Raw genomic sequence first — 9,326 nt, 5'->3', positions numbered from 1 at the left:
TGTCCTGGAACTCACCTGATAGACCAGGCTGGCCTTGAAGTTACAGAGATCCTCCTGCCTCAGCCCCCCAAGTGCAGGGATTAAAGGTGTACACCACCACCATCACCACCCAGAAGCCATTATTCTTATCACCAATGAAGCCAACCCCAGGCAGCTCTTGGTGGGGGAAACCATCATCCCCTGAAGAGAGGTACAAACACAGAGAAGCCAAGGCCAGAGCAATTGAGGCACGGCCTGGGACGGTAAGAAGAAATCAAAGATTTCTTCAAAGATTTTTGATCTAGAAATCAAAGCTCTAGTCAGCTTTATTTTATCAGTCCGTTCACGAGGCTGGCCATAGCCCTGAATACCATCATGCTGTGCTCTGGGAAGCCGGAGCATCAGGCTACTGAGGAGCTTCAGAGACATCTCAAACCCCTGCTCCCGACTGTCACACTTCTGTGGAGTTTACAGGAAGAGCCCTAGATGATTGAAGGAGTCTGTGGGCGGGCACGCCTCTGCCCAGACTAACTGAAGCTTGCACAGCCCCGGTACCTGGGTATAATCTTGCCATGTCTTCCTCAGTGAAGGCCAGGATTGTGTGGCTGGGGGAGGATGGGCCAAGAAATCTGCTCTGGAGCAGCGGTGGGAACCTTCAATAACTGTTTTGTTGGCTCCAGGCTGTGGCGGGAGAGGCTCCTGGATCTGCTGAATGAGTCGTCTGTGCTCTCTGAGTCGGAATGCCCAGGTCAGGGACTCTCTTGGGAGATGCCTTTACTTCCCAACCTACCCCGAACTCGGTGCAGGTCCGGGCTTGCTCTCAGGGACCGTGGCTGTAACAAGTCAGCCCTCTGTGTTACTGGCTACTGAACTGTGGTCCTCCTTGTTGGAAGGTAAGCTCTGTAGATAAGCCAGAAACTGCCTGCCTGCATCAGTACCAGCACCACCCAGCATCAGGCACTAATCCAGAGCTGTGCTCAGAGGTGTTCCATGGACATCTGTGGTGGATTATGAACGCATGGATACATAAACACAGGGACGGATACATGGATGCAGAGGGTGACGGACAGCGCTGTCATCCCTGCTTTACCTGGTCACCTCATTCTTGACTTTGCCCCTAATACTTACTTACAAGCTTCCAGCCTCCTCCACATTGTTGTCAGGGGGTCGTTCCAACACACCACCTAGTGAGAAGCTTTCTGGGATTCCGGGCAACTCTCAAGAGGTCGCCATTCCCTGCCTGGCACCAAAGCTTCCGCAATCCCTGCCAGCTTCAACAGCCCCCTCCCAGAATTCTCTCCTCCACATCAAGCACTCTGGTATTCCCAGGATGTCCTGCATCCTTGCTCCTCTCAGGATGACTACTCTATCCAAGGCCTCATGTGCCCATCCCCTGCCCTGGGCTTCAGGGGCAGCTGTAAGTTAGCAGCTGTAAGCCCCAATAGCATACCTGCCTGCCTTCCCATAATCTGAGACCCTAGTGGCAGAAACGGAGTCTGATCCATGCCTTTGTCATCCCCAGGACCCCAGGCGTGGTCACACACACCGCAAAATAATGCTGAGCAGTTGTGAAAGATCTGCCCCAAGACAGTGAGTGGGTAGGACAAGACCTGACCAGTGGACACTTCTGCCCTCTGGTGTCCATTTTGAGCCACTGCACTTTCCGGCAGCTTTTAGGATCAGTAACATGAGTTAAGAACAAATCTTTTAGAAGGGATATTTACTGGATCCCACCTTAGACCTATAAATCAGAGAGTTTAGGAGGTGTGGCCTACTGACCTCCGTGTTAACGAGCCCTCCAGGTGGTGAGGATACACGTTTGCAAACTATTCTCCTGGAGTCTTGGGTAGGAACCACACCTGAGAGGCAAGAGAAGACAGGAGGGGCAGGAGGTGCCCGGGAGCAAGGCTCGAGAGAAACAGGATGCTTAATTAAGGATGAATCCCAAATAAACAATGCAACACTTTTGTTGCAAAAGATGCTTTAGGCACCCAAACTTTAGACAGAAATCCATTGTTTCTCTGAAATTCATCTTTAGCTAGCTGTGTTTTCTTTCTGAAGCCTTATGTATAATATAGACATAATTCTACAATGTCACCATCTTGAATCCTTTCCATTTTAGAAATTTATTATTTAGCTGGGTGGTGGTGGTGCATGCCTTTAATCTCAGAACTCATGAGGCAGAGGCAGATGGGTCTCTATGAGTTCCAGGCCAGTTTGATCTACAAAGCAAGTTCCAGGACTGCCAGACTTCCAGGGCTGCATACACACACACACACACACACACACACACACACACACACACAAAGTTAAATTATATATGTATACACACATACAACCCCTGTCTCGAAAAACCAAACATATATATATATATATATATATATATATATATATATATATATATATTAGTGTGCGTGTGCGTGTGTGTGTGTGCGTGTGCTCACGGCAGGTATGAGTGTGCCACGGTGTGTGTGTAAAGGTCAGGGGACAGCCTCTAGGAGTTTGCTTTCTCCTTCCACCGTGGATTTTGAGTTTGGGACTCAGGTAATCAGGTTGGCACAGCAAGCATGTTTGCCAGCTAAGCCACCTCACCAGCCACCATTTCAAATTCTTAATAGTTTTCATTTGTAGATATTCATTGGTTTTATTTTGCTGTTGTTGCTTTAGACAGAATCCCATTACATAGCCCTGGTTGTCCTGGAACTGGCTATGTAAACCAGGCTGGCTTCAGGCTGACCTCAAACTCACAGAGATCTGTCTGCCTTTGCCTCCTAAGTGCTGGGATTAAAGACATGGACCCCCACACCTGACCTTAATATTTTTTAAGCCAAGTATGGTGCCATACTCTTATAATCTCCACATTTGAGGTTTGAGAAGGGGTGGGGGCAGGATCTGCCAGTGATTTTGGGGGAGTTGAGTGTGGGCTCTAGCTATTGCCCAACTGGGCAAGAGCCACAAGGCAGGCAACCCGGGAAGGGGGCAGCACCGCTGCAGAATAAAGTACTGAGTACCTACTGTGTGCCCTGCATGGTCCTGCCAGAGTGGGAACTCAAAGATGGAAGAAGCAAGTGTTAGCCCTGGCTTCCATGGAATGTCTCTTCCAGTCTGCCAGCCTGTGTCTCAGGTGTGTGCCTTGACCCTAGTGCCCTGGTCAAACAGAGGGCACAGACTCGGTAAATTTTTAGAGGCAGAAGCAAGGAGAAGTCACTGCACCCTTTGGCAGAAATTTTGCTAAGGAGATGGCTGAGTTGGCAAAGTGTGTGATGATGAACTACCGATCCTTTTGTCTCTCCCATGACTCTCTTTGCTGCTACTTGTGGCCTGGAAGAGGTGAGGTAGAGAGGCAGAAAACAAGCTACTTGTGTGACACAGTAGAGACCTGGCCTGGGGTGGCTCTCTAGAACATGGCGGATGTTTGAGGTTGACTGACAGGGTCCCCTTCCCGGGATCATTTCATCTGTCATCTTGAGACATCTCTTGATTGAGTCTTAGTGTTTTCCTCTCTCCTTGTGTCCCCCAACTCCCAGTCACAGGCCCTCACCAGGTCCACCGGTGAGCATACCCCCTCTGTCTCATCCACTCTGGCAGTGACAGCCCCTTCTGGTATGCACTGACTCTCCCCAGTGTACCCAAACTTGGTCATCAGCCTCAGCATGTGTAGGGACCGGCCTGTTGCTGCAGTCCCTCCGCGGAGGAATACATGACAGACCTTCTGATAGCTCTCTTAACTCTTCCTCATTTGGCACAGAGGTGGGAGAGAGGCCAGAGCAGAAAGAATTTTCTCTCAAGAAACCTTTTTAAGCAAAGTAGGTATCAGGCAGAGGCTGGTGGGCCAGGTCTGGGTGCACCCCCTAGTGCTCAGCTGAGAGATGCTCTGGTCTCCAGCTTCTAGAGCCCCTGTTGAGACCTCAGGGACAGAAACAGCTCTGAAGTCACTGCTGGTAGAGGACAGAGTCCTGGGTTTGGAGAAGCTGCAAGAACTGTCTCCACATCCCCGACCCTCCTAGCTGCATTCTGCCCACAGGGTCCACTCACCTCTTCTCTCGGGATTAACTCCCTGCAGGTTGAGGCTGTCTCCTCCCACACAGTACTTCCTCACTCTCCACCCCTATCCCAGCAGCTGATTCGTTTTGGAAACTGTGTCCCCACTCTGTCAGAGTGAGCATTCCTTGAAGTGTCCCTGGGTGGGTTCTGGTGTCCGTGGACCGCCTGGTGGGAGGCGTGTAGGCTGAAAGCAGCAACAGCACAGGAGCTGGGTCCTGGCCGTGAGCCAGGCACCTACCATGCTGTCCCAGCCCTTGCTACTGCCGCCTGAGCAGGGATTATCAGCCCTGTGTGGCCGGCAATCAAGCGCAAAGGCAAACACCTCTGGCCAGAGCCTCCCTGGGAAAGAAGATGGGAGAGGCCGGCTTTGATGGGAGGGAATCTTTCTCAAGCAGAAGTAAGGAGCCAACTTCGCTGTATTTGATGGAATCTGGATGGAGGCCCGCTCACCTCAGATCCCACCAGGCGGGGGCACTATGCAGTCACAAAACAAGAGGGAATGTTAAGATGGGGAACTGACTTCCAAGGTGAGTGTAGGGAAAATTCAGCATCACTTGGGCTGATACTTCATGCTGGCAATGACAAGCTTCATCTTCCTAATGGTGCAAGCCCAGCAGTGCCAGGAAGCAAGGTCTGAAACCAGCACGCAGTGACTGTCTGCAGGAACCGTGGGTGGCGGGTCTCCTCTGGGCCTCAACTCAAGCCCAGCAGAACTGATTTGCCCAGGATTGAGGTATATGGGACTTTTAAGGCTGAAATGGGGACAGTCTTGGGAAAACCAGAGCAGTTGGTTGTCTTATAATAGCTGTAATTTAGAGGCGTTTCTCCCGCTCATCAGAGGCATCTGGACCTTGGGGAAAGGACACCCGGGAAACCAGTGGATGACGTCATGATCCAGACCCACAGGTTCACACAGGCGGGTCAGCTTGAGAGTGGTGGCCTCAGGCTTCATAGACACAGCAGGGCCCAGTAATTAATCCCACTTCTGCTTCCCAGTGGCTCAGCAGTCTTGGATCGTCTTGGATCATCTCGGAGCCTCCTAGTCTCAGTCCTAAAATGGGGTCACATCCACCAGGCATGTTGTAAGGGTGACAGTTGGACAACTCAGGAAAAGTGAAGTGGGTTCCATTTTAACAGAACCACAGAATAACAAGGACTCAAACAAATGTTTCTCGCTTGCATAAAGTCTGGAAATGGGGGCTAGAGAGACGGCTCAGCAGTTAAGAGCATTGACTGCTCTTCTAGGGGACCTGGGTTCAACTCCGAACAACCACATGGCAGCTCACAACTGTCTGTAACTCCAGCTCCAGGGGACCCAAAACCCCTGGCAAAACACCAATGCATGTAAAACAAACAAAACTCAAACAAAAGTCTGGAAACAGAGGTCCAGGGGTGAGGCAGGGGCTTTATTTCATACATCTCTTATCCCAAAGGGTGTGGTATTGTCTCAAAAAACCATGACAGCAGCCAGAGCCCAAGCCAACTTATCCACTTTCTAGCCTGCAGATAGAAAAAGGACAGAATGGCTGCATGCTGGTCTCTCTAAGGGCCCTTGTTAGATGTCACAAACACCACTTCTATCTGTATTCCATTAGTTATGACTTCAGTCCTGGGATCACAGCTGCAAGAGAGTCTGTGGAGGGTGCTCTTTGTTTTCAAGGAAAAAAAGTCAGGAGCATCATCACTGAGGAAGAAGCAAGGCAGGAGGATTATGAATTCCTAGCACGAGGCCTGGCCACTCCAGAAGCACACAGACAACGCAGGCTCCTTTTCCCTCTAACATTTGCTGACCTTTCCCCAACCTGAGAAAGACAGTTGCTGTGTGCCTGAGGCCAGCACATCCCATCCGGAGTGTCCTGGAAGGAATGTGGGGACAGGAGAACCTAGGAGTCCTAGGAAATAAGAGGCGGGGATGATCCCAGATGGGTCTGGCTGCTCACAGTACCCTAAGGCTCAGATGTGCTGTCCGAAAATGAAAGGCCTTTATGAACTCTCAGGAGAACATTCAATTGTGGGGTTCCAGATGAAGTGTCCTCGGAGCTGGCCAGGGCTTGAGAGGAGGCTTTGGTTAGGAGACGAGGAGGGTGCCCATCGGTACCGAGCTACACACAGCAGACTGCAAAGTGGACGGCCGTGGGTCCCCTGGATGGCCCTACTTTTGTGGAGGGCCACCTTGCAGAGAACAAACAAGAGGCACCGCCTTGCTGTTAGTCCACACATATGCCACGGTGGAAGAGGGAGGGCCAGCTCTGGCTCACTATGCAAATCCAGGCCTGTAGCTTCTCCTAGACAGACAGACACTTACCACACACCTGCCTGGGTCTTAGCCGCGTGGAAATGCCTTGCACTCTGCTGAAGCCTTTCTGGCCATTCGTAGGAGTCTGCATCATTAGATCTAACTCCCAAGACATTTGCTCTGTCTCCCTCCCGGGTGACCTTCTCCAACCTTCCTTCTCCCCTTCATGTTTCTGCCAACCCTTGGACAGCTGGGAGTCTCATTCTGTGACTCGGAGAAACCTGAAGCTACCAGGAAGGAATTCCCACAGGCTCCAGCACCCCTGGCCTGTCCCCAGTGAATGAACAGGTGGCCTTCCCTCTGTCTCAGGGAGAAACGCGTGCCTCTCTGCCTGGGTGTTAGTCCCAGCCTCCCACCTCCTCAAGGCCAGTGTTGGTCCTCTCATCCCAGCCCTCCCATTAATAGATACACACAGACACACAGCTCAGGTCTTCTTTCCTCTATATCAGTGGCTCTCCACCTTCCTAAGCTGCAACCCTTTAATACAGTTCCTCATGTTGTGGTGACCTCCGCCCCACAAAATTATTTCTGTTGCTACTTCATAACTGCTACTTTGCTACTGTTATGAATCAGATTGTAAATATTTTGGAGATAGAGGTTTGGCAAAGGGTCACAACCTACAGTTGAGAACCAGTGCCCTATATCCAATCCTCTCTGAAGAGGGGTTTATATCCCCATCTCTGGTTCTCTCCTCTTCCTCTTACCCCTGTGGCAGCCAAGGTTGATCCATGTCTTTCCACTGAACACTCATTCCTAGGTTCAAGAGGTAGCCGAGGCTCCAGATGCAGGGGTGAGGGGACCCTCCAGGCTTGTCCTGTGCACCGGCTCCTGGCCAACCCCCTCTCTGGTCGTTCCTTTCAGGCTACCCTTTCTCCCCCGTCTCTGGTTCATCCTCACTTGATCTTTAACCTCCTTGAGGCTCCTGGACTTCTGCTGCCTGCTCTCCTCTGCCCTGACCCTGGGCTCCTCCTGTAGCTTGCTCCCATGTCTTCTCTGGCAGCCAATATTGCCTTGCCAGTTCCAACTGGTTACATTTCTCTACTCCTGGAACACCCAGGTTTTAAGAACTCTCCTTCACCCTAGACTTGTTTGTCCAATGGTAGACCCAATTTTTTTTTTCTGTGCTATCTAGAGGTCATCGGTCATCTGGAAATGAGCATGTCCAAATGTGAGTTCTGGCTTTCCTCGTCTTCCTCTTGCATCAGCTGATGCCTTTGGGTCCTCCTTTTTTCCACAGCCTACTGAAGGATTTTTTTTTTTAATTCATCACATAATCCTGGGACTGGGGAGATAACTCAGTCAATAAAATGTTAGCTTTACAAGCATGCAGACCTAAGTTTGATTCCAGGGTTTCTCATGCTATAATCACAGAGCCAGAGAGGTGGAGACAGGTGGGTCCCTGGGACTCGTTGGCCAGCCATGGTGTCTAGCCTATCTGGTGAACTCGGGCCAGTGAGAGACCCTGTCTGGAAAGACAAGGTGGATGGTTTCTGAGGAGCGACTCCTGAGGGCCTTCTCTGCCCTCCACAAGCACACTGATTTCCTTAATCCTACATTTTTGATTCTGAAAGACACCCAAGGATCTGGCCCCCTCATCCTTGCTCTCACCGTGATCTGACCCCCTGTCCCTTCTCTACAGTTAACACACTGACCCTCCATCCCTGCTCTCACTGTGACCTGACCCCCCTGTCCCTTCTCTACAGTTAACACATGGAACCCCCCATCTCTGCTCTCACTGTGACCTGACCCCCTGTCCCTTCTCTACAGTTAACACATGGAACCCCCCCATCTCTGCTCTCACTGTGATCTGACCCCCTGTCCCTTCTCTACAGTTAACACATGGAACCCCCCATCTCTGCTCTCACAGTGGTGATGATGCCCTGTGAAAAGGGTGACCAGTTCAGCTCACACGTTAAACCACTGCACATCACATTCCTTGAACACAGTTGTCATAGCCTTGCCTCTGTGGCAAAAGTGTTTTCTGACCTTCCCGTGCTGTCACACACAATATGCAAATGATCCCTGAGGACTGCAAGTGGCTCATTGGTTGAGCAGGGGTTTGGTTTGTGCAAGGCTCCAGATTCCTTCATGGCAACAGACAGGAGTCGGTTTATGTGTGTGTATGTGTGTGCTCTTGTGTTTATACACATGCATATATATGTAGGTAAGTAGATAGATAAAGAGAGGTAGAGAGATAGATGATAGATAAATAGATGGATAGATGGATGGATGGATAGAGATAGATAGATAGATAGATAGATGGTAGATAGATAGATGGATAGATGGATGGATAGCTAGTAGATGGATGGATGGATGGATAGATGGAGAGATGCATGGCCATCTCTCTTTTTACATGAGGCTTTCATGGCATTATGAAAAGAATCTGAGGGATGGTCATATGGCTCAGCAGGTAAAGGTGTCTGCTACCAAGGCTGACTATGTGAGTTTGATCCTTGAGCTTACATGGTGAAGGGAGAGAATTGATTCCTCTGACCCCACATGAGTGCCATGGCGTGTACATGCTCAGGCACAAATACACACAGAGATAAAAATAAGAGAAGAACGATTTTTAAAAAATATTTTTTATTTATTATGTATACAATATTCTGCCTGAGTGTATGCCTGCAGGCCAGAAGAGGGCACCAGACCTCATTACAGATGGTTGTGAGCCTCCATGTGGTTGCTGGGAATTGAACTCAAGACCTTTGGAAGAGAAAGCCAGCAATGCTCTTAACCACTGAGCCATCTCTCCAGAGAACAATTTTCAAAAGAGCTCAAGCCTTGCAGATACCCCTGCGCTGTCTGGAGTGTGTGTTGTGTACTAGGTCTGGTTTAGACACTTTACAAGGCCAGGTGCTCTCATGTAAAGTACACGCACACTGGGCTACATCATCATCATTTATTTCTGGAATGCTCCCATCTTGCTAAACTGAAGCTCTGTGCCCATTAGATAGCAAGTTCCCACCTTGCTCCCTGAACCCTTGGGCACTGCTGTTCTTGCCTGTGC

This window comes from Microtus oregoni, unplaced genomic scaffold, assembly GCF_018167655.1.
Source record: "Microtus oregoni isolate MIOR12 unplaced genomic scaffold, Mior012 000000F_ref0000247, whole genome shotgun sequence".
NCBI classification, from domain to species: domain Eukaryota; kingdom Metazoa; phylum Chordata; class Mammalia; order Rodentia; family Cricetidae; genus Microtus; species Microtus oregoni.
The sequence above is the reverse complement of the archived record's forward strand: the minus strand, read 5'-3'. Positions refer to the sequence as shown.